The 27,119-nt window shown below is 38.9% G+C and overlaps 2 pseudogenes; both read right to left on the reverse strand.

The window, feature by feature from the left end:
• Positions 1-20,019: 20,019 nt before the first annotated feature.
• On the reverse strand, positions 20,020-21,745 carry LOC149251912 (L-aspartate oxidase 2-a, chloroplastic pseudogene; annotated as a pseudogene).
• Positions 21,746-22,395: 650 nt separating this feature from the next.
• LOC149251913 (elongation factor G, chloroplastic pseudogene) lies at positions 22,396-24,113 on the reverse strand (annotated as a pseudogene).
• Positions 24,114-27,119: the final 3,006 nt, after the last annotated feature.

Genomic DNA, 27,119 nt, shown 5'->3' on the forward strand with positions numbered 1-27,119 from the left:
CTGGGGTATTTGGTCCGAGGTATTTTGGTATGAGGTATTGATCCTAAGTGGTTTTGGTCTGAGGTATTGAGAAAGGCCTAAAACTATATAAGGAGGAGAAGATCATTAGGCCATGGTGTGCAAGTGAATGGGTTTCTGAGGAATACTTCTATCTGAAGTATATGTTATGTTGCAGGGGCTATGATTATGAGATGATCTGAAATATTTTGTGCACCTTGGATACAATGTTAGATCAGGATCATAAGAACTGAAATGACTTATCATTGCATGATTTGATGTTGATTGGGCTAGATCTGAATACTAACACATGTTTTATTCTGTAAATGTTATGATCTGGGTATGACTGAAGTCTGGAATAGTTGTGAAGTTTTAAGTTAGTATTTGCATATCTATACACTGGTTCGCTTTGTTAAAAGCACGTATACATGCTAGTTCGGCACATCAAAGTAGTGTATACATTATGAAATATGATGTTTGAAGTTGGAGTTGGTTCTAGTTGTTGTTTCAGAGTTCTAGGTTCTGCTCTGTGTTCTGGTGACTGTGTTTTAGTGACAATGTTCTGAATGTTCAGATTGTTTGATTGCGATTTTCTTCAGTGATGATGGGTTTTCAGTGATTGGTTGTATTGCAGTGGTGATTGATTATGATCTTAAATGTTGCTGATGGGTCCAGTATGAAAATTGGATGAAACGTGGCCTTCAGATTGTGGTATTGTATTCCAGCAGTATCCAGTCTGAAAATTTATGAAATGTAGTCCCTGGAGGAAGAGAGAATGTCGTAGCCTTCTGTAGGCTGACTCCTATGTACTAGCAAACATATCGGCTAGTACAAGAGCCACGGGGTTGGAGCTCCCTTCGAATAGCAACTGGAAAATGAGTGAAGGTTGGAGCCTTCTGTAAGCTGGCACCTACGTACTAGAAAACAGATCGGCTAGTACAAGAGCTAGGGGGTTGTAGCTCCCTTCCAGTAGAAGCTAGGGAACGAGAGAAGGTTGTAGCCTTCTGTAGGTGGGTCCCTGTGTACTGGTATAAGTTTGCACCAATACAAGATTGTAAACAGGTTTTTCTTATATTAAAAGAAGACAGCAATAGGTGGTTTTTATCTCGCATTGGGTTTCCACCTTAAATCTTGGTGTTCATGTGTATTTCTTATGTGCGAAGGTTTATTATGTTATTACTACACATGGTTATTGTTTATATGGTTAATGAAGTACTGATGCACTAATTAAAGATCAACATATTATGAATCAACTGAATCATAAGATTGTTGTATATACGCTGGTTGCTTTAAAGACAGTTGCGTGTACATGCGAGTCACGTTCATTGAAGTAGCGTATATAAATCTGAGTATGAAATGAAAAATTTATTGATTTGATAATACTAATTCACACCCCCTCTCAGTATTATTTCCAACAACCTATGGTTGATGAAGAAAATCTCTTGAAAAGGTATGTTTTTCTCCCTTGAGAAAAAAGCAGCAATTTGGAGAAAAGTGCAGCGCAACTAACAAGAGCGCAACAAGGGAGGAAATTTGGCACTTTCTTGGCAAGAAATTTATTTTCAGAGGGTGGAAATGATTCTTGTTGGTGGATTGATGTCTTATGGGGGTGGAATGAGCAAATGGTTTGCTCCTTTGCGTTGAGAATGCAACAATATGATGGATCGTAGTGGAAAGAAGTTGCCTTCAATAAGTAGGCCCGCAGCGTATTTTTGGCGCAAAGTCTATTTTTAGACTGTCTATTTTTAGACATATGGATCATGGTCTATGAGTTGCAGGATGTTGTTTATGGATGATTGGTCATGTTGGGAAAAATAGATGGACTTCTATTTATGGTTCACAGCGGAGTGATCAGAGTCTATTTTTAGACTGCCAGGCTAAAAATAGAAAAGTCAAATATTATTGTCTCATAATAATATTTAGATTATAAACATTATCTTATCCTCTTGGAGCACTTTAGTTTGAGCTACAGATGTGGCACATGCAGCTGTTAGAAGGAAATACGCTTTCCTTGTGGGTGAGTTGAGCTATTGCATGCAGGACTTCAGTTAGAACTCATGCATGTGAGTTCTGTGGAGTTGATTGTGGAGTTGATGGAGTTGTGTTCAATTTGACTTGGTTAAACTAGTTGTAATTAGTCTAACTGCAAATAGACTAGTGATGAGTGATGTGAATTAATTGATTAAATTAATTCACTAATTATTAACTCATAATTCAACTGAAGAATACATCAATTAACTCAGTGCATGTATAGTTCAATGGAGACAGGTGTTAGAGGTTGAGATTGCTATCAGTTGTGACTATAGTTGTGCATGAGATCTTGCACAACCAATGGATTGAGTATGCCCATGAGGATTGCGTAGTATATGCCCAATGAAATAGCCTGTGCTCACGTGATTTTCACTTGGTATTGTGCAATAGAGGCAGGCAAAGTAGTGGAGAAGATTTGAACTTGTGACTTGTTCGGATCTGAGCTAGTTTTGTGTGTAACAGGTGGAGATAGTGCTGGATACTTGTGAGGAGTATTGTACTATGTATTATTACATGTTCTCAATGATTAATATACAGATAGTGTTGGGTTTTCAACTGTAATCATTCCCCAGGTTACATACTATGTTAATGTGTGCATGCGATTGATGTTTCATTGTTTTTGATGCTGCTAAATTGATGATCAACATAGAGGAGGTTATGTATTATGCATGTATTCCGCAATAGTGTATAATCAGAATAACCTCTGTGAATAAGTGTCATATTATTAAAAATTTCTACATGGTATCAGAGGGGTTGATCATTAGATCTACTATTCAGAAAGTGTTTACATTCTATTTCTTCAGGCAGAGTCTGAAATCAGGCCAGGTAATCTCTGGATTCATCCTTCCTTTGAAAGGTGAGATATCTGGTAAAAGCCCATACATTAAATCTTTGTACAAGAAATACTTTGTTCTCACGAATCTTAGATCAGAGGCGATTGAGTTTGGAGCTGGTGGAATTCGAATTTGCAGCAATGTTTTCTTGGTGTCAACGTTGCAATGTCTTTCAACGGATTGCGATTGGAGTATGCTCTTGAGGGCAGCTTGAACTATATTGCATGGAGCGACAGGATGGAGGTGGTGTTAGATGATAATGGGCTAAAGGAGTTCATAAAGGCTAAGGTCCCAAAGCCTACTGATGCTACCGAAGCTGAGGTTTGGCAAAAGAAGACAGCAAAGTGTCGAAGGATTCTATTAGAGGGCGTGAAGGATCACATTTTTTCTAGCCTGCATGGAAAGGCTTCTCCATACTTGATGTGGAAAGCATTGACAGATCTATTCCAATGCAAGAGTGATCAAAGGAAGTTGTCGCTCAAGGATAAACTCGGAAACATCAAATGTGATAAGGGAGACAGTAAGCCCAAGTATCTCACAAAGTTCACTCAGTGCAGGGATAAGCTGGGAAGTGTGGGGGTGACTGTCGATGATGAGGACTTGATGAGCTTGGCTCTCCTTGGTCTTCCGAAGAGTTGGCATTCCTATAAGGACTCTGTCAATGGTCGGGAGAAATTGCCAGGATGGGAGAGACTTTGATCAGATCTTGTGCAGGAGGAGATCAGGCGGAATACCAGGGATGGATCTTCATCAAAGGTACCTGATGAAGAAAATTGCGCTTTGGATGCCAAAGAAAAGAAGGGGAAGAACAAGAAGGCTTCTCATTTCGGTGCAAAAGGCAAGAAGCAGGATATGTCCAAGGTGAAGTGTTTTCACTGTCACCAGCACGGACACTATGCCACTAATTGCCCGCAGAAGAAGGAGAACAAGTAAGCTGCTGGATCTGTAGTAGGAGAGGCTCTAGCCTCGTAGTTTGAGCTTGATTTTTCATTGATCGCATGATTGGTTTCAAGTGTGATGGGATCAATGTGGTTCTTGGACAGTGGTGCATCTTTTCACATGACAGGAGATCGAGATTTGTTTTCTAATCTGGAGGACAAAGATCTTGGAGTGCACATCGAGATGGGCAGTGATGGTAGATACAGTGTGACCGGTATCGGTACCATTTCCTTTGAGAGGGAGTCTGGTAAACCCTTTGTATTGAAGGAAGTGATGCATGTTCCAGGATTGAAGAAGAATCTTATCTCTGTGGCGATGTTAGAAGACAAGGGATATGATGTTGTTTTCAGCGAGGAAAAGGCTTTCCTGCGCAGCAAGACAACTGGAGTAACCCGGAAGATAGGGGTTCGATTGAGGAACCTTTATCAGTTGCATGTATATGGTTGCGTAGAAATGGCATGCAAGGCAGAAGGATTGGTGATCCGAGATGATGGTGAGCTGTGGCACAGGAGATTGGGTCACCTTCACCATGGAGCCTTGAAGATACTGCAACAGATCACTACAGGGCTTCCTAAAGGCACTCTTGCACAGTCAGATCAGTGCAAGGGGTGTACTTTGGGAAAGTTTGTGAAAGCCACCTTTCACAAGAAGGATAGTCGCGCCACGATGATCCTTGAGAGAATTCACACAGACGTGTGTGGACCTTTCTCAGTAGCTTCGATAGCAAAACAGAGGTATTATGTGATTTTTGTTGATGATTTCTCTTGTAAGTGCTGGATCTTCTTCATGCAGAAGAAGAGTGAGGCATACTCAAAGTTCTGTGAGTTCAAAGCACTGACCGAGAAGGAGTCAGGGAAGAAGGTGAAGGCTCTTAGGAGCGATAATGGTGGTGAATACATCTCTGGCAAGTTCAAGGATTTCTGCAAAGTAGAAGGGATTCGAAGAGAGCTCATAGCTCCCCATAACCCACAGCAGAACGGGGTTGCTGAGCAGAAGAATAGAATGATCGTGGGTGTTGCACGGGCGATGTTGCATGATCAGGGACTACCCCTTCACTTGTGGGCAGAAGCATGCAATACAGCAGTATATGTGCAGAACCGTTGTCCTCACAGGATACTTGGCATGAGTACACCTGAGGAGGCTTATTCTGGTGAGAAGCCTGATCTTTCTCATTTGAGAATTTTTGGTGCTAACGTTTACATGCATGTGACGAAGGATGCCAGGAAGAAGTTGGAGTCGACCGCTGAGGTTGGGATATTTGTGGGGTACACTGATACGCCCCACAACTATCGTGTGTATTTGCCAGACAGTGGCAAGACTGTTGTGCGACGGGATATAAAATTTCAGGAGGAGAAAGCCATGAAGTGTTCGCTTGAGAGGGAGCCACACTTGCATGCAAATGAGGAGCTATTAGTTCCTAAAGATGAGCTTGAGGACGTGGATCAGCCACAGGACAAGGTTCATGGAGTGGAAGAGACCACTCATGCAACGCCAACCATCAGAGGGTGAAAGCGCTTGACAGAAGCTGAGCGACTAGCTCAATATGCAGAGAAAGTTGTAGGACCACCTACAGCCCAACGTAGACAGAGACAGTCACCTGATCGGTACACTGGATACATGGCTCTTATGAGAAAATGTGTTGTGACTGAGCCATCCTCTTTCAAGGAAGTTGTGGAGGATCTCACATGTGTAGACGCAATGGTGGAAGAGTATGATTCGATTGTCAGAAACAGTGCATGGGAGATTGTTCCTAGACCGGGAAGGAAATCAGTGGTGGGTTTGAGATGGATCTACAAAGTTAAGCAGGCAGCTGACGGGAATGTGGAGAAGTACAAGGCAATATTTGTTTCCCGAGGTTTTTCACAGATAGAGGGGATCGATTATGAGGAGACCTTTGCACCTGTCGCAAGGTATTCTTCCATACGGACGATTCTTTCTCTCTCAGCGCAGATGGGGTGGCACATTCATCAAATGGATGTGAAGATTGTGTTCCTCAACGGAGTCATTGAGGAGGAGGTGTAAATTGAGCAGCCTGAAGGTTTTGAGATCTTCAACAAGGAGTCACATGTGTGCAGGCTCAAGAGAGCGTTGTATGGGTTGAAACAAGCACCACGTGCTTGGTACACATGGATAGACAATTATTTCACCGGACTTGGATTCTCCAAGAGTGAGGCGGATCCTAACCTATACCAGATTGTGGTGGAGGGTAAGTTGCTTATCATTGTACTTTATGTAGATGATTTGATTCTAACGGGTGATGAGCTGTTGATACTTTCATGCAAGGATGATCTTGCTAAGGAGTTTGAGATGAAGGATTTGGGCCTCCTTCATTATTTCCTGGGATTGGAAATTTGGCAGCGCAGTGATGGACTAATTGTTTCGCAGGGTAAGTATGCTTGGGAGATACTGGAGAAGTTCAACATGCATGGCTGCAAGCCTATTGATACCCCTCTTCTTGGAGGTTGGAGGAAGGAGGATGCCACTTCAGCAAAAGAAGTGGATGCCATTGTTTATCGACAGTTGGTGGGGTCGCTTATGTATCTGGTCAATACACGACCCGATATATGCTATGCTGTTAACCAACTTTCACAAGCTATGGTTAAGCCAACCAAGCTCTTCTGGAAGGCAGGCAAGCATGTATTGTGTTATCTTAGAGGCACATCGAGATATGGATTGTGGTACAGACAGGAGGATGAGGTGAAGCTATGTGGCTTCACGGATGCAAATTGGGCAGGGAGCCTAACGAACAAAAAGAGCACATCAGGAGGGGTCTTCAGTATCGGGTCGACAGCAGTTTCTTGGTACAGCAGGAAGCAGAGATCCGTGGCACTCAGTTCAGCAGAGGCCGAGTATATGGCAGCAATTTTGGCTGCATGAGAGGCTATATGGATGAGGAAGATCCTGGTCGGTTTGTTTGGTTCTTACTTGGAGCATACTGTGATTTACTGTGATAACCAGAGTTGCATTAAACTCTCGGCTAATCCTGTATTTCATGATAGATCTAAGCACATTGACATCAGGTACCATCATATCAGATATTGTGTGCAGCGGAGAATCATGTTACTTTCATACATTCCAACGGAGGATTAGAATGCTAATATCTTGACGAAGGCGCTCACCAGGAGCAAATTTGAATACCACCGAGGCAGGATAGGGGTTGCTGATAATCCATATCTTGTTGAGAGGGAGTGTTGAGAATGCAACAAGATGATGGAGCTTAGTGGAAAGAAGTCGCCTTCACTAAGTGGGCCCGCAAGGTATTTTTGGCACAAAGTCTATTTTAGACTATGTCTATTTTTAGACATATGGATCATGGTCTATGAGTTGCAGGATGTTGTTTATGGATGATTGGTCATGTTGGGAAAAATAGATGGACTTCTATTTCTGGTTCACAGCGGAGTGATCAGAGTCTATTTTTAAACTGCAAGGCTAAAAATAGAAAAGTCAAATATTATTGTCTCATAATAATATTTAGACTATAAACATTATCTTATCCTCTTGGAGCACTTTAGTTTGAGCTACAGATGTGGCACATGCAGCTGTTAGAAGGAAATACACTTTCCTTGTGGGTGAGTTGAGCTATTGCATGCAGGACTTCAGTTAGAACTCATGCATGTGAGTTCTGTGGAGTTGATTGTGGAGTTGATGGAGTTGTGTTTAGTTTGACTTGGTTAAACTAGTTGTAATTAGTCTAACTGCAAATAGACTAGTGATGAGTGATGTGAATTAATTTATTAAATTAATTCACTAATTATTAACTCATAATGCAACTGAAGAATACATCAGTTAACTCAATGCATGTACAGTTCAGTGGAGACAGGTGTTAGAGGTCGAGATTACTATCAGTTGTGACTATAGTTGTGCATGAGATCTTGCACAATCAATGGATTGAGTATGCCCATGAGGATTCGCAGTATATGCCCAGTGAAATAGCCTGTGATCACATGATTTTCACTTGGTATTGTGTAATAGAGGCAGGCAAAGCAGTGGAGAAGATTTGAACCTGTGACTTGTTCGGATCTGAGCTAGTTTTGTGTAATAGGTGGAGATAGTGCTAGATACTTGTGAGGAGTATTGTACTATGTATTGTTACATGTTCTCAATGATTAATATACAGATAGTGTGGGGTTTTCAGCTGTAAGATTTCCCCCGGTTACATACTGTGTTAATGTGTGCACGCGATTGATGTTTCATTGTTTTTTATGCTGCTAAATTAATGATCAACGTAGAGGAGGTTATGTATTATGAATGTATTCCGCAATAATGTATAATCGGGATAATCTTTATGAATAAGTTTCATATTATTCAAAATTTCTACACTTTGATCTTCTTATAGGTTGGGGGGTCGATTTTCTCTTAGGTGGTGATGTGGCCCCACCTTGTCTTTTCACAAAATGATATGAAATGCTAACATACTGCAACTTCAAACCTTATTATACATAATTACATCTTAATAAAGATCAAAATGCACTTTATATATCATTATAGAACACTTGTCCCTATTACTACTCCCACAATGATGATCTAGATGATATCATGACTCTATTTTGACATTTTTGATGACTTGACCTAATGATGACATCTAATGGAGTATGAAACTGATGATTTGGACCTTGAAACATGAATGACCATGAGATGATGACTGAGAAGGTGATCAAGACACTTCACTGATGACTCATCATAATGAGTGATGGCATGATTCAGATGACAAATTGACCATGAAATGAAGGGAGTAGAAACATACCTAGACACACTGACCAGTGATTAAATTTTTATTTGAAAACCTATTGAAACTATAAAAATTTGACCTCGGACCCTATCAACCATATTGAAAAATTACATTTGATCATTGGTGACTGACAAGACTAACATACGCTAACAGTTTCAACATGTTATCATTGGTAGTTAATTTTATGATACAAAACAACAAATAAATCAAAATGGGTAATACCAGGCAAGAGGGTTTACCAAGTATCCATGAACTGTTATATACACCTTAGCTAAAACGAAGGAGTTGACATGCGATGGCCAATCTCCCCGACTGTTGTGTTCAGTGTATCACGTTTACAAGGTGGCTGACTAGGTTACTTGTGGCTAAAAGATAGAAACATAGTGGGGTCTCCCATGTTAGAAATGGATCACATAAAATATATTGCAGAAATTAAACACAAAAAACACATAAAAAAAGAGAGACACAGATATACATGGTTCACCCAATTTGGGCTATGTCCACTAAGAAACAACCAATCCTTCCTTTTATATTATCCATCAAAATGAAGAGATACAACCTACAACAAATCTATTGTAATTCCCTCTTCTCTCTCACACAATCTCCTCTCTCTTTCTCGCTCAAAATACAGATCTACATAGCCGCAATACAATTCCCTCATATATAGTGAGGGGTTGCCTTCTAGGGAAAAAAAAAAACCCTAAATTAAAAATAACTTCTACCGTCATATTTCCACCTAATGAATGACCCAGATTGACTACGAAATTACAACATTTTACAAGGCAATTTTACATCTATTTTTAGCTTCTGGGGTGCTGCCCCTGATCCCCCACCAAGGGGGCTCCAAATAATCATTGTTGCCCCCCTGGAACCCCCTAGCAGTGTACATAAATGGGCGGCATTGCCGCCACAATATGAATTGGGGTCCAATCTGACAATACCTCTGAATAAAGAAGATAATTAGGCTCCAAACCCAACATCCCAATATATACTCGACGGTACGGGGAGAATAAGTACATGTTAGTGTTATCTAATGCAGAACCATTCAATAAGAGCGTCCCTATATACTTACCATACTGAAGTGCCTCCTATATAGCCAAAAGTACTAGAGAACCTTCTATATACTTCCATACTGGGACAGGAATTCACCCCTAGGATACACTACACGTAGTTAATGATAACTACTATTTTTAAAGATTTCGGAACATGTCTCTAGCCTAGATCTCTAGATATTTGCATTAGCTTACAAATGATCCTTAGGTTAATAGAGGTAAATTTCAAGTTTATCTTCAATTAAGTTTTAGTTTGATGGCTCAAAGATGCCACCTGTACCTATGATGCAACTAAATGATAAAATTGAAACCTTTTCATTCGATGAAGGCTAAAATAATGAAGGAAGAGAGACAACCAAATAATGCATCAATCAAGAAAAATGCATCAAAACACAACTCTTTATCTTTCCAATGAAAAATTCAAAAACGAGATCTAATCTTTCACTTTCAAAAACAAATTCAATACCAAGATGCAATCCTAAGAGAAACAAAAATCACTTTTATTTCACTAAGATGCACTAATTTTATCTTTTTGCTTTCACTTTGATTCAACAATGAAAATTAATGCAATGAGAAAAAGAGAAAATGCAATCCAAAACAACCAAAATGAAACTTTCATTCACTTATGGTTTCGAATGAAAATTGTTTCAAAAATACTTAAATGAGGAAATCGTTCACTTTTCTTTTCGAAACAAAGAAATAAAACAAGCATTCACTTTCAGTCCTTCCAAAGCATGCAACTGTAATCTATGCTTGACAATGGAGCAAAAGTAATCTTCAAAGCATCAAAATGACTCAATACTAATGAAAATAACTTTACGATCAAAAACTGAAAGCAACTTGAAAAAGATGTCCTGACTGTAGGAAGACTCCTGAATGGAAGCAATCAATATCAGAAAAGCAGACCAAGCAATGAGTAGAGGGTGACCTAGAGACCCTAGAAACCCTAGAAGGAAATTAAGCATCAAACACACACTAACAAAGACAAGACACAATTTCTATTGTACAAGCATATCAATCAAGACAAATACATTGCATTCACACTGGAAAATCACTGATAGAGGTCAAAACTTAAAACAATAAGAAACCCTAATTTCTTCTATCCTCTAGGATCCACGTACCTATTAAAGGCAAAAGGGCGATGCAAGGCAGATCAACGCAACTGTAATTAAAGAACCAGTGCTGACAGTGCTTCTATTGGAGCATAAAACACGTTGGGCGAGAAAACTAAGGGAAAAAAAAATCTTCAAGATCAGAGTAGGCTAAATAGCTACAATGATAGACACAATTCAAGATATTAACAGTTGGTCAATCTCATCAGAGAATTTGATTGAAGAAATGGATGGAAAGGGTTATAACAACCCTAGTGGAGTCACCATTTGTTTTCTAGGCAAATCCTCTCTGCAGACAGAGATGATCCTTCTAGCCCAATGAGTGGGACTAGCAACCTACATGAAAATCTAAAAGGACACTTTCCTAAATTTCAATCGAAGTGAGAGAAGAGGAATATGGTCTAACTCGTTTTCATGCTATAATGTACTCCTTTGTTAAAGACCTCAAATCACTTGTGCCTCAGTCTAAGCTCTACTGTTCACAGTGTTTGAATATCTGCACAAGAGATCGAAGACACAACAAATCATACACATACAACAAGCATAATCGAAAGTAATCCACTTGACATATCAAGGAGCATTAAGTTAAATGAAGCATTAACACAAACATTTATGGAAAGTGAACCAATAGTTTTATATTTTAATGAAATAAAGGAGGAAGCATATAACCAAGCCTTGATGTCAATAAGCTCTCCTTGAGTGAATATCCAAGTCCAATCTCAAGCTATCCAAGCACTCCTTCTCCAAGCCAAATGAGTAGCATGTAGGCACTATCTCAACATAAGGGTGAAAATATCCAAAGACCAACCATTCGGGAATGGGAGAGGATGAATATATAGGTAGGGAAAGGGAGTTAGGATCTCTCAAAGATAGGAGAGGGCCCTCATCTCAAGGAAGTATCTCATAGGGTTAAGATCAAAGGGAAATATTGGGAGAATTCAACCACATCCACACTGAACAACCTCCATCTCATCATTTTGGAAGCCTCTAGATCACGAAGCTTCTTTTCCTCTTTGGGAAAACTTGCCTTTTAGGAATCAACATGGGTATCCAAGAAAAAATAATGCTAGCATTGCCAGGCTAGTATAGTGCGACTAGTGATCAACACGAGTTTCCATTGTCAGGGTCGTGCTGATCCTAAAATTAGGGTTTTAGAGTTCACTTTTTCAGGGAAGGCTCAAGGAATGTTTCCATCAGTGTTTCATGGAGGATCTGAGCTGCATATCAGGGTGGGTACACTGCATGATTGCCAAGTTTCGGGCACTTTTGGGTATGACACAAGGAATTGCAGGAGGCGTGACAAAATATTGTGTAATAGTTTTCTAAGATTCTTAATCATGATCAATTTTATTTCATCATGGATGAGGTCCTATACTAGGTATGCTCCTTTTACATGAATATCTTGAGTTATATCTACCACACTCATATATTCTAGAAGATATTTCTAACCATGAATTTTTTCTCATTATAAATACTAGAGTCTACATGAGTATCTAGAACTCTATGTACATACTTCTAGATTCTAGAATATGTTTCTAGCCATGCAATTTCTACATGCTCCTATTCTACTCAAAACCTTGAAAGAAGACTTGAAGTAAAGTGTTTGACTTATCATAGTAGAGATCCAGAGGTTATTCCTTCTTTTTCTTATTTTCTTCTTCTTTCACCTCTTGAGTCGTGTGATCTTCTTCCCTCTTTCTTTTGTTGTTGTTGTCCTTCTTAATCTTAGGGCAATTCCTTTTGTAGTGTTCATATTCTTGGCATCAATAGCATTGGATTTTGGACATGTCTTTGTTGTTTGTTCTTCATGGACCAAATTTTCCAATTTTACCCTTTCTCTTGGCCATGGTAGAAAATGCTTGCTTCTTTGATCCCACATCTTCCTTTTCTTTAAGTTTGGTTTCCTTTGTCTTGCATAGAGACCAAATTTCACTGAGTGTGGTTGTTTCCTTCTTGGCATATATGCTTGATTTGAAGTTGCCCCAATCCTCAGGTAGAGCATTGAGTACTATAATTTTCATTTCTCTGCCATATATGACTTCCCCAAGCTCTTGAAGTTGATCCCTCATATTAGAGATATTCATGAAATAGGGAGTTATTCCTTCCTTGGATATCTTCATCTTGTATAATTAATTTCTTAGAGATATCACTTCTCTCGTTGTGGATATCGAGAATAGATCTACTAGATTATCATAAATTTCTTTTGATGTTTCAAATTTGGAGACATAAGGAATGAGAGAGTCCTTGATAGATCCTATTAGAATCCTTTGATCTCTTTTCTCATCCTTGTTTTACATGGCTAAGGCTTGAGTTTGTTCCTTAGCATGGATATTGATATTCTCGTTGACATGTTCTATGAGTTCATTCTCCTTGAGAAGTAAATGAGTCCCCTTCTTCCATGCAAGAAAGTTATTGGTACCTACCAATTTGTTTCTTTCCTTGCAAAAAGACATGGTTGTATATTCATAAGGGGACATATACTTACTTGATAGACTTTTAGATGTAATGGATTTGCTTCCTCCTTGAAGACTTGATGGCTTTCCTTCCTTCAATCTTGATGTTCTTCAAGTTTCCTTCTCCAAGTGGACTTGCTTGATGAAGATATTTTCTTGGTAACTTGTAGATGATGTAGGTCCCTTTTATATATTCTCTTCTTTGTAGGTGCCTTTGTGTAAGGATATTCTTCTTGCTATGTAGTCTTACTTGATGAATGATAGACGGTAGGCATTATTTTCCTTGAGTAGATTTGACCTGATGCTTCAACCTTGTATATGTCTTTCCTTGATGAGTGTTCTTGAGTTTCCATTTCCTTGATTTGTCACCTTAGCTCTGATAGCATTTTAAATAATCTAGGGAAATTAGGTGTAGAGTGATTCTTCATGACAAGATAACAATTTGTGAAGTATTTTTACAATTTTTCTTTGTTAGATTAATCTTCTTATTTTCTTATTAATGCATGTGTGTGTGCTTCATCAAACTGTTATCAAAACATAAAAACAATAACACAATATTTTGGCTCTCTTCCAGGGCCAAAACCTCTCTTCTCTTGAGAGGAAAGCCCTTCTGTAAGTTTTTTCTTATTGAAGCTTCTTTCTTGATCAATGCCAAACCCTAGACCCTTGACTAGAAGATCCTCCAAGCACAAGTCAAGTCCTTCCTTTTCTCTGCACTATGTCTTCCTAGCACTTTGTCCACCTTCTTCTGGCACTTTGTTCCCCGACATTTCGTCCTCCTCCTGGCACTTCGTTCTTCCTTACACTATTAGTAGTCTTTCTGGAAGAGATACTTCTCTATAGTGATCTCCTTTAACTAATAATACTCCTTCCTTCTCTTGATCAACTGAGTCCCTTCTTAGTGTGACAGCACTACAACCCTAATACTCGCAGGTGTTAGAGTTCTTGTTGATGTTCTATGGTTCTTTTTCCTTCGTTTGATGTCTTTCCTTCTTCGCTTGTATAGGAGGCCTAGTAGGCCTAGTTTGTAGCCCAAACGATGATAGATGAGAAACTTTAATGTTTTTTTTGTAGTGAGCACAATCATCCCTTCTATTCCTCGCACATGTGGCTATAATTCACCCTAAAACAATCCTTTATACTTAAGATATATTTCTTCCTTCTTCGTTGCTCTAGAAGCTCCCTTAAACTTGAATTTTCCACCTTTTATTTGACTGCACTTGCTTGCTAATTTCATATATCATCTTCACTATATTTAGAGGAGTGGAAAACCTCTATATATAGAGGGTTTTCCCTCCTTTAGTCTAACTTTCTTCTTTGAGGCCGACTTGACTTTCTTTGTTGCGATAAGTGCTTGTAATGGTGCCATTGCTTCTTTTGATGGTGTCTTTGCTAGGAGGAGACTTGACTTTGCTTGGAGGAGTATCCTTTGACTTCTATACAAACATATACATGGTGCAACATGACCTTAAGGTCTTCAACATTTTCTTTTGACTATTTGACTCACCAATAGCACTTTAACTAGTGCTAGACCTATTTCAATGAGAAAGAAACTCATTGACATATATTATAAAAATAATATTTATTTTCTTGAATAAATACAGATATCAAAAATACATCTATGAAGACCAAACCTAGTTACATTTCCTTCAACACTAAGTCCTAGAGAGAATCTGGGCAGCTAAATATTCTCCCATGTTAACCTGAAGGGAGCTTCCATAGGTTTGACTATAGTTGACCATCATCTGAATATTTATGAAGCTGTTTGAACTTTGAATCAAGATGTTTCTGGCAAATTATGCCTCTGTAATCTGATTCCTTAAGTTGTTGGGTTAAATTGATGATAAAATTAAAATGAAGTATTGTGCATCGGATGTTCACTTGGAAGATGTCAAATCCACAGATGTGTTGCAGATAGCAAGATCTGCAAGCAGTAAAATATTGAATATTTTCCATAACATGAACATGGATACTGAACTCGTGTTTATAGGTGACCAAGACATACATATAGATATGTCACTATGTTTGTGCTACAAGAGGTTGGCATGATTTGGCTTATTGATATAGATGAACAATGTTTTTTCATGATGCTTGACAATAAATTTGAATTGATGATTGAGATATGCTTTGACTATATATCTCTCTATGATAACAAATTTGGACTTGACCTAATGTTTAATGATCGAAAATATTATTGTTGATTTGCCTTGATGTCTATGCTATGTAGGCATAATGACTTATGTGATTATTTGGAAAAATGATTCTGTATTGGCCTCCTCATTCCTAGAACAATAGTTGAGGTAATGATAGTTGGGATTCAGCATGAAAATGGAACTTGCATGACTCATCCTTGGTGTATGCATTTGCACCTAGTGACAAAATGACTAATGTTATGATTATGAGATTGAATTGATGAAGTTTGGAATGGCATTACATGGTTGATCACATCTTGTTGGCATAATAATAAATGAAGTAAAGATTTGATATGTGCTCTACCTATCTCCTGGTTGAAGGAATTGACACTGTGATGTTGATGACTTTGATAATTATTGTGATCTGACTTCTAAGATTTGATAAGTTGACTTTGTTGATGTGATGGTACAACATTGATTTATATAAGGCTAATTATGTTGGCTTTGTAAGGAATTATTCCTATAGATATTGTTTCTCCCCAATTCAGATATCTCATAGTGGACAGTCATTTGATGAAGTTGGGATGATGAGTTCCAAGGTATGGCTTCGACTTTGACTATGGTTTTGGTTTTATAACTTGATGGTCTACTATTGATAGGTGAAGAGCCTTTGATGATCTAAGTAAGAGGGAGATGGCCTATGAAGCTTGAAATGATGTATCATGTGTTGAAAATAGCAACAAGAAATGATAAAAATAGAATCCAAAATATTTCGATTTTAATTTGTCCTTTAATTAAAATTGTGAATTAAAATTCGAATTTAGTCTCACCAGCTACTTGGAAATAATTAATTAATTCATTATGGATTAATTAGTGGGATAAATTCAAGTTATAAGTCTTTTTAAAGTCATGCAACAGTTATCCCTTAAAGTAAGGATATTATCCCTTAATTAAGGAGATAAGATTGAGTTATATTTGAGTTTTAATTAGTTAGCTCAGTTTACTGAGTTAAGTCCAGTTAAATTAGTTCCAAACTATTTGAGGAACTAATTGTGATTTATCAGTCAGTTGATGCATGCATGCAGTCAACAAGTGTACTCCAGATAACTGAAGATTCCCTCATCAGTAACTCATGCATGCCTATTCTGAGAAAGACCCAGTTGAACTAAATGTCAAGGACAATGTACTATCAGTTGCATGTTTTCTCTTATAAAGAAAACTCATGCATGCAGTCAAGGAATCATTCCTTGAGGATTGCGCAGTTCTGACAGTGTGTTAGAGTAGTGTGTGAGATCAGTGTTCCATTTGGTTACAGGAGGATAACCCAGGAGAAACTACGCAAGGAAATATGAGCTTGGAGGGTAGAGGAGAAGGCTTGTGAAAAGCTTTGATTTCCTGTGAGCATCCAGGAGGATTGTTCTGAGAGTTGGCTAGCTACGAGAGCTAAGGATTTGTATGATTATAATTTATTTCCACCTTGTATGATAATACAGATAGTGGGGTTTTTAGCTGAGGCTTTCCCCTGAGTATTTTCTGTGTTCCATGTGCATTGATTCTTCTTCTTCTGATTATATGTGTTCAGCTTGATCTTTCTCAATCTTTAAGCGTCCACAAGTTTGATAGTAGAAGTAGATTATAGTATTTTGCTTTAGTATATTGCGTTATCTGGTTAATCTATAGTAAGATTTTCTATATGGTCTCAGAGTGAGATTTGTAGAGAATTTGTAGAATTTCTACACGGTATCGGAGCCTAGTTTATTGAAGTTATGAACAGTATATGGAGAAGAGAATTTGAAGTTTGAAGTTTGGGGTTGCAGGTGCAAATCGAATTCATATCATACTTCAAGGTTGGCCAATGGAATTCTATGGCTTGAGACTCGAGTATGCCTTGGAAGGCAGCTTGAATTACATAGCATGGAAAGATATAATGGAGGTTGTATTAGAAGACAACGACTTGAAGGATTTCATTGATCAAGAAATCCCAAAGCCAGGTTCAACTAATGCACAAGAGTTGGCTGAGTGGAAGAAGTGTGTGGCGAGGGCGAGTTAGATCATCCTTGAGGGAGTTTGGGACCATATTATCTCGAGTCTCCATTGGAAGGATACTCCATATTCAACGTGGAAGAAATTGAAGGACTTCTACCAGAACAGTAGCGACCAGAGGAAATTGGTGCTCAAGGATAAGCTTCAAAGAATCAATATGGAGAACGGCGATACTATTTCCACATATCTAAACAAGCTCAGCACTTGCAAAGATGAGCTTAGTAGTGTGGGAATAACTACTGCCGATGATGATATGGTGAGTCTCACTCTCCTTGGCCTTCCAAAGAGCTGGAATAGCTACCAGGACTCTATGAATGGAACGGAGAAACATTCAGATTGGGAACGACTGTGGTCGGATCTGATGCAGGAGGAAATCAGGAGGAGCACTCGAGATGGTTCTTCATCCAAGGATGATGATGAAGAAAATATGGCCTTAGCAAGTAAGGCAAGGAAAGGGAAGGGAAAGGATTCCCATTCCAAAACGAATTCTTCTCATGGAGGGAAGAAGGGTGACATATCTAAAGTGTGATGTTTTAATTGTCACGAGATGGGACATTATGTGACTAATTTCCCATCGAAGAAGTCCAAGAAGGGCTCATCGGAAGGATCAGAAGGTGAGGCATTAGCCTCTCAACTTGAAATGGACTTTACCCTCATCGCATCCAGGTTTTCATCGATGATGGGTTGTGTCTGATATCTTGATAGTGGAGCCTCACTCCACATGACTGATGATAAAAGTTTATTCAGTACCTTGGAGGAGAAAGACCTCAAGATGTGCATAGAGATGGGTGACAATGAAAGATATAGTGTTTCAGGAGTGGGCACAGTTTCTTTTCAGAGGGAGCATAGAGCTCCTATCACATTGACAAATGTGAAGTATGTGCCTGGACTGAAGAAGAACTTGGTATCGGTCGTGATATTGGAGGACAAAGGCTATGATGTTGTCTTCAGTAAAGGAAAGACGTTCCTTAGACGCATCAACATCGGACAGGTGAAACAGATTGGTTCACAAGTTAAGAACCTATATGCTCTTGAGGTTCAAGATGCATGCAAATCCTTGAGGAGAAAGGAAAATGTTAGAGACTTGGTGGTTGAGAAGGAGAGTAAATTACCTCTCAACATGCAGTCCCAGAAGAAGTCTCAGACAATTGTGGAGGAGCCACAATTTGAGAAGTGGGCAAAGGGATCACATGCAGCCATACCTCCAAGTGTGAGGTGGGGCAATGTGAAGTGATAGTCCCAAGAAGGTTGAAATTGGGCAGGATCCCTTAAGAGGTTTTATCTCAAGGATCGTACCTTGCTACCAGAGCCCAAAGTACATAATAGCAGGAGGAATCAGTGGGATTGATGCAGTCAGAGATCAAAGTGACAGAGGCTAGAGAAATCAGATACTGAAGAGTGTAGAGAAGGATTGACTATAGTGAAAAAAGGCAGAGTCAGTAGAAGCGCAAAGTTTTTAGTTGACAAAGGAAATAGCAGTCGAAGAATTTGATGGCAGATGCATCATACTGATTCAAGTTGGATGCTTTTTTTTGTTTCTGGAGTTGTTGTAGCAACAACACTAGAGAGAAGTGTTGCATGCATAACATTCCAAAGGTTCATGATCAAGATCGAGTTGAATTCCTTTCTTGTTGAGAGGGAGTGTTGAAAATAGCAACAAGAAATGATAAAAATAGAATCCAGAATATTCCAATTTTAATTTGTCCTTGAATTAAAATTGTGAATTAAAAATTGAATCTAGTCTCACCAGCTTGTTAGCACTCGAATCTGCCTCAGGCTGAAAGAAGACAAAATTTGAGGCAACATCAAACCAAGCTCAGCCTCGTAGCTAGCCCTACGAGGACAGGAGAGGGCTCTCTCCAGTCAATCTCGATTAATTGAGCAATAGGGTGCGAGATGACTTAAAATAGGAACTGATTTTAGGCTAATAAATAAATTTGAATGAGGGATATTTGATTGAGATTTTAGCAATCGAATTGAAACTAAATGGAGTGAAAAGATTGTTTAAGAAAGATGAAAAGGGCATTAATGTATGAATCCTTTCTAGGTAGAAGAAACACATAAAGACTGAACACTTCCTCAAGGCAGAGCAATGACTGAATTCTACCTTTCTCACTTAAAAGCATTCAGATGAAAATGATTATGGATGAAATGCAAGACATCACAGGACACATATGAAACAGAGAGAAAAACACATGCCAAAACTCATACCACAAGAATCTTATAAATCATAGCTGCACCATTTAATTATTTCTCTGTCAATCTGTACAGCCACACACTGAGTTATTCCTCCACCGTTTCCCAGAACTCAGAACCTTTTACAAAAGATTTTTTATGCAATAAATAAGCTCCACTATGAGAAAACAAATCGATCCAAATGGAGAGCTGTTACAACTAAAATCCTGAGGATATGAAATGAACCGTCCATCTGTTCTATAGACAGAACAATGTTTCATTATTCCACTTGAAACTCTTTGATGACCAATAAAAAGGCGACAACTGTAGCTACAAATCATAACTAAAGTGAAGAATAGGAAATCGAATCTTGTTTCTCTGCCATGGTGGATGCCTCTGATTTAGATTTTGGCTTTTCGGTTTCTGTCTTTTTGCCTTCCATGTGCCTTTTTCACCGCTTGGTTCTCGACTTTTTCACCTTTTGTGTCAGTCAAGGCTCAAGGCCTTCTCCTTTATGCACTGCTTACAATAATACTAATGTGTTCAACGCTTTCTGTGTAAACACAAGTGCTTTCAAGTAATGAGTTGCTTGCAGGCCTATTGGCACCATGAAGTCCTGTACAGGCAACTTCACCAACTACATATAGACCCATTATAGGTGTCTCTCCGTGAAGTTTAGCTTGAACCCCACCACACATATAATGTGCAGCCGATACTACAGGTATAGGACTTTCTGTTATGTCAAGGCCATACTTCGAACACTCAGCAGCAATATTTGGGAAATGATACAATGTTTCCTCCTTGGCTTTGTGACTTATATCCAATAGAACATATCTCTCATTATGTTTCTTTAATTGATCGTCAATACTGCGTGCCACCACATCTCTAGGTGCAAGTTCTCCTCTGGAATCATACTGTGGCATGAACCTTTCCATAGCTTGATTGTAAAGAATACCACCAGCCCCACAAATAGCTTCACTTATTAAAAATGCATTTTCTCGTGTATGAGGTTTAATTGGTAGACCTTCATCAACTAATGCAGTTGGATGAAATTGTACAAACTCCATATTTGAAATAACTGCAAATGCTCTATGTGCCATCGAAATACCATCACCAGTTGCAACACGAGGATTTGTGGTAGTAGGATAAATATGTCCAGCCCCACCAGATGCAAGTAAAGTTACCCTTGAAATGAAGCGGACCACCTCATTAGTGCCGGTGTTCAATGTGTCCACACCGTGACAATAAATATTTGATCCATCCTCAAATGTAAGCAAGTATATGGCAACGTGATGCTCAAACGTGGTGATGTTGGGGGTTATTAACAACAGCCTTCAACATAGCTCGCTCAATCTCTCTTCTTGTCATATCTGCTGCACGAACAATACGGTGATGAGAATGCCCCCCCTATCTAGCAAGATGTAAGCTACCATCTTCACCATGATCAAAGTATGCACCCATGGTGATCAACTCTTTAACTCTATCTGGGCCTTCTGTGCATACCACCTTTACAATCTCTTTATCACATAAGTATGCACCAACAACAATAGTATCCCGAATGTGGTTCTCAACAGAACTTGAAGGAGAAAAAACTACACTAACACCACCTTGTGCATAATTTGTATTACTCTCATGTGGTTCAGCTTTTGTGATGACTGCCACAGACCTATGTTTTGCAACTTCAAGGGCATATCTAAGACCAGCTACTCCACTACCAATGATAAAAAAAATCAAAATATTTAATTGAATAGGCACTTGACTTGGATACATGAACTACCTTTGGGGATTTTCTCTCTTCATTGTCTATGGAGGCCTTGCAAAGTTGAGGGCTCTAAAATCGCATATTTTCAAATATCCCCAATGTATATCTTTCAATCCTTTTCTTATAGGTGAAGTTCTTTAGCGATGTTTGGGACAGTAGTGAAAGTTGGTTTTGCATTTTATTCCTCCCTTTCAAATTCTTCATCAACCTCCTCTTGAGCTCTAACAATGGTTGTAGCAACACTGCTGCGCTGCTTGCTAACCCGTGTCAGCTTTGTTGCATGGACCAGGCGATCTGCCCGGTGGATAGTCTGAGTAGCCAGCTGACCACTATTTGATTTCTCCACCTGATATGGTGATAGTTGAGGACCGGAAGCTAAATGTGCTTTATGATAAGACATCATTGGAACTAAGAATTTAGAATTGATTTTGGGATCCATATTATCTCCATTCCTTTTTTGAGCCTTCTCGCGCTTGACATTTTCCATCTGGCACTGATGTAGGCGAGACCGCTTTTGAAATATTTATCCTCATAGGACCCAATAGCTTGAATAAAATTCTCCACTCGCTTCAAAATTGCCTCTCCTAAATCTGTCAAATAACCACTCATTGCCTTGAACTCTTTCTTGTACACCGCCATCAAATTTCTAGAGATGTGTTTGCCACTTTACAGAAGGGAAAAGGTCTCCAATATTTTAATGCAAAAGTCTGGGTCAAATCTGCCACATATGTTCTTTGGATCGAATGCCAAAGTATGCAGTGACTGCCACCTAAGACATAACGCCACTTTCATTCAATTTGGATCATGAATACGCAGATGAATCGTTTTACATTCAACATTCGGCAATTACATCACTGTCATTTGCTAGTATGATGACATCTTGCATGTAACATCGGTGCTTTTCAATGTAATCCTGCGTTAAGATAACTTCCGGAAGATCAGTTTCTGGAAAGTATCGTTTCATTTTATTGTTTTGTAAATATAATCGCTCCAAATTGGATAGATTGGCCAAATTTGGCATTGGTCCTGTGAAGAGATTATGTTTGAGAGACAAATTAACTAATCGAGTCAAGTTTGCAAAATCACTATGCACCGATCTTGTTAGATCCCTTCCCGACAAATATATTTCAGAAATTCTTATTTCCCCTGAGCTTTATCACAGTGAAGTCCATTCCACGATATCAAATAGCAAGGGTCAGCAAAAATCCAATCTTTTATGTCGACTCTACTTTCAATAGCGTTAAGAGCGTCAATATCTTGAGAATATGTTGGGTAATCTAATTGAAGTCGTTGGTAATACTCGAAAGCGTTGATTATAGGAGGAAGGGTAGACTCACTTCCCTCAATCAAAGTAAAAACAACATTTGATGTAGCACCGGAGTGGATTGGAACCTCTTGAGCAAAATAATTTCGCACCGAAGTAATGGTTTCAGACACCTTTACACCATCTATCTCGACAAAAATGATCTCGATTTCAGACATAGCCACATTCTTGATCTCTGCAATCTTTGAGATGCTTTCTCTGTAGTTTACTTTTAGGAGCACCGACATTAGCCTCGACCTTGAATTCTCTCTTCAAACGGTCAACAATGATTTCAAGATGCAACTCCCCCATACCTTCAATAACAGTTTGATTGCTCCCTTCATCTCTTGAGAAGTGAAAAGAAGGATCTTCCTGAGCAAGCTTGACAAGACCCATAGACATCTTGTCCACATCAGCTTTTGTTTTCAGTTCAATTGCGACTTTAATAACAGGTTCAGGAAAGTCCATTCTCTCCAGCACAACTGGCTTATCAGGATCACAAAGAGTCTCTCCTGTTATTGTATCTTTCAAACCAGCAAGTGCTACTATATCCCCTGTCACAGCAATCTTGACATCATCTCGACTAATTGCATGCATTCGTAATAAATGCCCAATTCTTTCTTTCTTCCCTTTGTTGGAATTAAGTACATATGATCCAGCTATGAGGACGCCAGAGTAAACTCAGACAAATGTAAGAGATCCTACAAAGGGATCTGTCATAATTTTAAAAGCACGTCTGGCAAATGGTTCATCATCATTAGCACGCCTTTCTAGGGTTACTTCTGGATCATCAACATCTGTTCCCTTTATTGGTGGCAAGTCAATAGGGGAAGGCAAATAATCCACAACAACATCCAATAAAGGTTGCACACCCTTGTTCTTAAATGCCGAGCCACAAGGAATGGGAACAAAACTGATAGATATGGTGCCCTTTCTGATCAATCTCTTGATTGTTTTCTCATCAAGTTCCTCTCCCTCGAGATATTTCTTCATCGCATCATCGTCAAGTTCTACTATGGTTTCAATCATTTGATTCCTATATTCTGTGGCTAAATCTAGAAGGCCAGCTAGAATATCCTCATAGCTAAACTTCGCACCCAATTCCTCTCCAGACCACAACACGGCCTTCATTTTCACCAAATCAATAAGTCCCTGAAAATGTTCCTCCGCCCCAATGGGAATTTGCAGAACAAGAGGTTTTACCGCTAGGTTTGTTACTATCATGTCTCTTGTCCAGAAAAAGTTTGCTCCAAGTCGATCCATTTTGTTAACAAAAAAAATTCTGGGAACACTATACCTATCTTCTTGTCTCCATACAGTCTCTAACTGCAGCTCAACACTAGCAACACTGTCAAATAGACAGATAGAAAGCGAAATCCAACTCGGAGAAGATTTGGCAGAAAATTCACGTTACAGGCTTATGCGCCGCGTGCTCTGAGTGCACCACGCCAGTGGTATTTTTGCACTGTGGCCGAGCTCCCAGTGCGCCGTGCCTCCTCGTGTGTGCGCCACATGCTGACAAAGTCGCCCAGACTGTCCTTCTAAAACGCATTTCCGTCCCTCCAGACTTCAAACTCGACTTTCACTTGGATTTTCTGAATACTCTTGATGCAAATGAATGAATGGCTTTAAGAAATATCTTATATAGACATGGTTTAATCTTTGTTTCTTCAAAAACCATTGTTTACGTTGAAAAACTTGGCCCTTTGACAACTTTGATACAAACTCAGTTTTTAGATTTTTTCATTTTTGATTTTTTTTTATAATGAGACTCTTTGTCTACTTGTAGGGATGTTTAGCATGAAGTTTGGCAAGGTGGTTAGAGCCTGCAAAACCATTTCACATGTGCCTCCCATCCCTGAAATTCCCATGCTGATATTGCTATTGTTGAAATGCATTTGAATATCTTCTTTGAAGCCACAGAAGAGCTTAAACAACGTTGGACAATTTAAGAGGAGGAACAAAATGTGAACTGCCTGCAACTGTACATTTGCACCAACTTTCTTCCGTAAAATTTCAGACAAGCTTCTGTAAAATAATATTTGACCAAATTGTTCTCGTTCTATGCCTGGGTGACTCTTCCTTACAATTAAATTCATTGTAGAAATGACTTGCAATTTTATGCTCCTGCTTGGATTATCCAACATTATTTGATGAAGCTTTCTGAAGAGTGTAATCCACATTGCAAAATGAGGGTTGAGGCTGTGCATGCAGAGCTATAGAACTGAAAAATTACATATTTATTACAACAAACAATTTTAACGATTTCTTCTTCAAAATAGGGTTTTGAAGAAGAAACATTCTCAGCTTTATTGGTGATGAAAATTGTGAAGTGAAAACTTATTAGGAACCTCCCTGCTGACATTGTTGGACACGGTTGAAGACCAAGTCAACTAACCCTAGAACTAGGAGCTAAATGACTCTTTGTTGACTAAAATGGCATTTGATGACTGCAAATGATGAGAAATGAACCTTGGTGAATTTGACTTTGACAGAGGGCTGACAAGACTGAGTCTAACATTGGCTCCAATTAGGATGGCAGCTCCATCTCCTTGGAGGTGCCAAGAACTGTAGATATTTGGGTGAGCAGACAGTGCCTTCGTCCATTGGGCTAGGAGTCATTATTTCGACAAACCACACAAGACTCTGACTCATTTATTGACTGAAACTAGACTCAAACCGACTCAATTGTAAATCTGAAATGACTGAAAAACTGACTCGACAAACTATACTTAAAAACACTAAGACCTGAACTTAAAACTTAAAGCTGGGTGGCAGTACCTGGCCACTCGTGTTTCTTACAAGGCAATATGCGATCAAACTATATCAAAATGCCAATGTAACCAATCAAGCAGATGCCTTCTTGCTTGACTCTCCTGATCGAATTTCCAAGTCAATAGTAGATACTTGTAACTGGGCATCCCAAAAGCTAATTGACCATGATCTCCTTCCTCACCAAATACTGCAACAATCACCTTCACTACTGGATGCAACAGATTTGCCATTGGATCATGAAAAACATGAATATTTGCTATTGCCACCTTCTGCTGAAGAAACAAGGTGTCCTTTGCTTCAAATTTTGATCTTCCTTAATCATGTACTTTAGTGAAATTATGCTTCTGGGCTTTAAAAAACTCTGAACAGGTAGATGAGCAGATATCTTCTTGGAAAAACATTTCAACACATGAAACATATGAAGAAGAATCTGAGCGGGAATCCTAAATGTTTTGATCTTTGTGGTGTGAATGTACTGTAGGTCATTTTCATATGATATGACAGCCAAGTTTTCATGTTCCTTATTACATTCATTAATCATAAGAAGAGAAACTTCATATGATTCTTGAAGCGCACAAATGACATTTTTACCATCTACTAAAGATTCATCCAAAGGAACTTTTTCACCTACTTGAACGAAGATATCCTCTTGTTGTTCATGAATTGACTGAATTACCTTGGTAGGAAGGCTGTGTTCTGATGAGATGAGGACAATTAGGCCTGTAACTCTGTCTTTTTCATTTGAGGTAGCCTCAATAATGCAATTCTCTTCTATGAGATCCAGAACAACATATTTTTCCTCATCACAATCCGTCTCTCGATCTGGTTTATCATCATCATTTTCTGAGATTGGAACATCATTTTCCTGCGTATCCTCTTTTATTTCAACCAGATCTGAAATAGGACTTCCTTTTTCATCATTTTCAGTCATGTGGAAATCTTTAACCTACTGATTTTGATCCTGCTGCAAAGTTTCCTCTAAGAGTTTTGTAGACTGCTGAAATGGATTTTCATACAATGCTTCCATGATTTCTTCGTCCATAAAATTATCATCCTCATAGTATTTTTCAAGGCTCTCAATAAAACCATAAGCATGCTTGCAACAATCCTGAACTAAATTTAGTGATGGATAAGATTCTTTATACTTCTCAAAGAATATTGAATGAAAATCCTTTAGACAATAGATGGAAGCAGGTGGCAAACTTTCATACCAAGATCGGGCTTCATCTTCCAGAGTAGTTGTTAACGCTCGAATCTTCCCCAGGCTGAGGGAGGCAAAACTCAAGGCAACATCAAACCATGCTCAGCATCTTAGCTAGCCCTACGAGGACAGGAGAGGGCTCTCTCGGGTCAATCTCGGAAAAATATAATCAATGAGGCTCGAGATGACTGAAATTGTAACTAATCTTAGGCTAGATATTAAGTGCAAGGGTTTAAAGGTGATTTTTTTTAGGGTTTTTGTTGAATCACAGGGAAAGGCAATTTTGGGTGCGGGAATGAGACACAGTTTCTGCAGAGGTCTGATTGGAGCAAGGTAGGCAATTATTTGATGCCTTAAAAGCAATGAGGTGAATAGATCAGACAGGTGAGGAGCTAAGGAGAGCAAGAAAACCTCAAGAGTTCTCCTTAAATAGATGAAAATATAGGAGATCAAACAAACTTAAAGGCAGAGCATTACAGATTATGAATTCTACCTTAACACTTCATTTGTTCAATTGCAGAAGATGAGAGAAGGAAAATGATACACATAACAAACTTACAAGTACTGAAAGAAGCACACCAT

The sequence above is a fragment of the Pinus tabuliformis genome, chromosome 7 (assembly GCF_031772625.1).
Source record: "Pinus tabuliformis cultivar Carrire ecotype Pingquan chromosome 7, CPIR1, whole genome shotgun sequence".
NCBI lineage: Eukaryota > Viridiplantae > Streptophyta > Pinopsida > Pinales > Pinaceae > Pinus > Pinus tabuliformis.